The following is a 3,582-nucleotide window of genomic DNA, read 5'->3' as shown; positions in this document are numbered from 1 at the left end:
CCGACTAGGCCATCCTCTCATTGGGTAGACTGGTGAATTGGTATCTAAAATTAGACATTTGTACTGCCCTAAGAGCTGTAGATAGGCATTGACCCTTTAAAGTTATAAAGGAATTCCCAATTGAATTATTTTTATAGAATACTGAATCCTGGGTTTATGCATACAAATAAACATACATAATAACTATACATATACATATCTTAAAACAAGGTTATTAGAATTTGGTCTGTAAGTTGCCAGAAAACTACAGAGGATGTCATTCAACATGGATGAAGGAATACCATAGAACAAATGTGCAGAGGTGTGGACACAATTGGAGTATTTTGTAGTTTAAATATTTTAGGTTTGATTTCTCAGTGCCAATATTTAGCTTAACATAAACCCTCATACAATTTTTTCAAACGTAGTCACAAAAAGTATTGACAGTTTTATCAACATATCATAAGGATAGTTTTATTAATAATTTAAGCACAAATGGACAACCAATTGACAGCATTCTTGGTTAGCTACATTATTAGGGTTGTTGTGCCACGAAAGGTGTGTGAACCCCAAAAGACCACCAAGGAGCCATTTCTGATGTAATCACATTAGGGTCTCTATTACAAATTCGAGTTTGGGCTTACTCACTGCTGACCCACAGGATGGTTTGGTGAAGTAGCCCAGAACTCTCACCAGGACAAGATTTTATAGGAAATGAAATAAGTGGGGAGGGGGGGGTCTAGCCTGGCAAGTACCTAACGTAATGCCTCTTGTAAGCCGTCAGGTGGGTGCTCTAAAGCAAGACCTTACATAATCAACAACAGTCTGGAACTACATCTGAAACAATCAGACTAAGTTCTGATTAACTATCACTAGAAAGTAGCTAGGGAGTAACTTTGGCCAAGACTAGGCTGTCGGGGGTCCTTTCCGGTATTTGGGTATAGCTTGGGTTCAGTTGTGGGTCAAGTTCCCAGGCTTTTTTCCCCTTTCTTTTCCTTTCTTTTTCTTTTAGGATGGAGGCCATTTCTAAGACGGAGTAAGTATGGCCTCTAACGTATATAAAAATCATATCCCCAAACCATACTGATTGAATCACACCTGCTAAAATTTCCTAAAAATTAAAAGGTTTCCAGGAATTGTTTAATGTTTATACTCTATATTTTAGTTAGGGTTTTTGTTGTTGTGATGAAGCACTGTGAGTGAAAGCAAATTGAGGAGGAAAGGGTTTATTTGACTTATACTTCCTTATTGCTGTTCATCATTGAAGGAAATAGGACAGAAACTAAAACAGGGCAGAAACCTGGAAGAAGGAGCTGATGCAAAGGCCATGGAAGAATGTTGCTTACTGGCTTGCTCCCAGTGGCTTTGTTAGCATGCTTCTTTATAGAACCTAGGACCACCAGCACTGGAGTGGGACCACCCACAATGGGCTAAGTCCTCTTCCATTAATTACTAATTAAGAAAATGCCTTTACAGGTCTACCCACAACCCAATCTTATGGAGGAATTTTCTTACTTGAGGTTTCTGCTCTCATATGACTTTAGCTTTTGTCAACTTGATATATATATGGCCAACACGCTGTGTATAATAACAGTACGGTTAACCATAAGTTTTTATGGCTAAAATATTAATAGTCATTATAAAGTAAATGCATGGATATAATGTGTAAACTAACATGGATCTCCTACAAGAATATGTTTAAAATAACAAACATGATGTGATGTTTTATTGAAAACCTTTGAATACCATTGTCTAAGCAGAGCCCTTTGCAGTGGTATAATCCATACTTACATTTATTTTCTCTATTCTAAATACTTGCATGCACACACAGACGTACACCTGGTGAAGGAAACTGTCTTACCTTGTTTTTAGAGGATGCATTATTTGACTTTGAATCAGTAATTGCTCCGCTGTACATACAAAGTGGAAATATAAATTCATAGGCAATAGTTAAAAATACTAAGTAGGACAATATATTGCATAATTTTAGCCAATGGACGGTTTGGAGGAATGCTTCATTCATCCCACTCTCCTCAGCATGGTGTGTGCTTTACAAAACTGCACCTGATTTTCCTTAACATAGTGGAACAGTTGGAGTTTATCCAAAGATTTTCTTTTGAAACTCACAAGTTACAAATATTAGTACAAAATTTAAAAGCCATAAGATTTATGATAAACTGTCACTACTTAATATTTTACCTATATAAATTCATTTGGAAGCATGAGATCATTAAAACAAAATAAGACAAGGAAACGACAGTGGAGAAAGTGGTAGGTGTGTCCTCGATATTAAGATAAGTGACTTTTGGTGAGTTTGGCACATAGATTGCTGACACTTTCCTCCCATTGTTCAAGAATATAAATTATTTCCACAAATGTGCTGTTGCATGTGTTTTTGAAAGGGGAAGAGTGAGCTGTAGACATTTCTGAATGTTCCTTAGAGTCCAAGTGTCAGCCTTTTCTTTGTTCTCCTTTGAGTCAGTTATACTTAAAAAGAACTCAGTTAGAGATAAGAAATGATCAAGGAAAGCTTTTACAGGGAAAGCAAGGGGGTAGCTCCCTTGTCCCTGCATGGCTCATTTCCCAAGAAGTCAAAGCTGATACCCAGGAGGCCTTGATTCTCCTGCTTCATTTCTGTTTTAAGTAAAGTAACTGAACACCTTTCTTCCCTTTTAGTTTCAGGAAATACACACTGGCAGTTGTATGAAGCCCAGGGCTTATGACGCCTTGGGAGATATGTCAAGTGTTAGCAGATGGGGATCTCAGGAACAGGAATCCAAGAACTTAGCTTGAGTATACCAGATCAAAGTTAAAGTACACTAGAGATCCAGGTGAGATGTTTCCTCCTAGCCTTTTGCGTCAACTTCATCTCATTTCTTTTCCTGGGTTTTCTTGAACTCGTATCAGGTCTCTGTCAGTCACTTGCATGTAACACTTCATAAGCTGCTCGTTGTATTTCTGCTTTCCTTCTATGAGTTTCCTCTTTGCTTTATTTTATAACTTTGCTTTATATATTCGTGTTCTGCTTATAAATACTAAAATGTATCAGCATCTAAATGAATGGGAACATCTAAAAAATGATGGTGATGTGCAATGTGTAAGGAGTGAATTACTCTTTTTAAATGAATACATAAATAAAACCACAACCTGGTAGAAATGTGTAACTAAATGAACTTAGTATAAATGCACTATCAGCTTGCTAACTGTAATGGTGAAGGTTGGATTCAGTAGCTTATTGAAATAAAACATGTTACAGTATCAACCTAATGTTTTTGTTATCTTTCATAGTGGGTTTTTTTTTTTGATTCATCAATTCACTTGGAGCATATTTAAGAAGCAGTTGATCTGAATTTGGAACTTGAGATTTAATTAGACAGCACACTCTCTGCTTCTTAGAGATGAGAATATTGAAGAGGGCAACAAGAAATAAATTACAAACAAGTGATATTTAGCTAAATATCAGATACTGAGAAAAACTATGTGGAATTTTTAAAGTATAAATATTAGGAATCTATTAGAAGAGCTGTTAACAGAAATAGAAAAGTTCACTGCTGCTGTAGATGTTGGAGGAAATGGAACTTTCATACTGTCTTGGTGAGAACA

Source organism: Mus caroli, chromosome X (genome assembly GCF_900094665.2).
Source record: "Mus caroli chromosome X, CAROLI_EIJ_v1.1, whole genome shotgun sequence".
In the NCBI taxonomy this organism is placed as follows: Eukaryota; Metazoa; Chordata; class Mammalia; order Rodentia; family Muridae; genus Mus; species Mus caroli.
Note: the sequence above shows the minus strand (reverse complement) of the source record.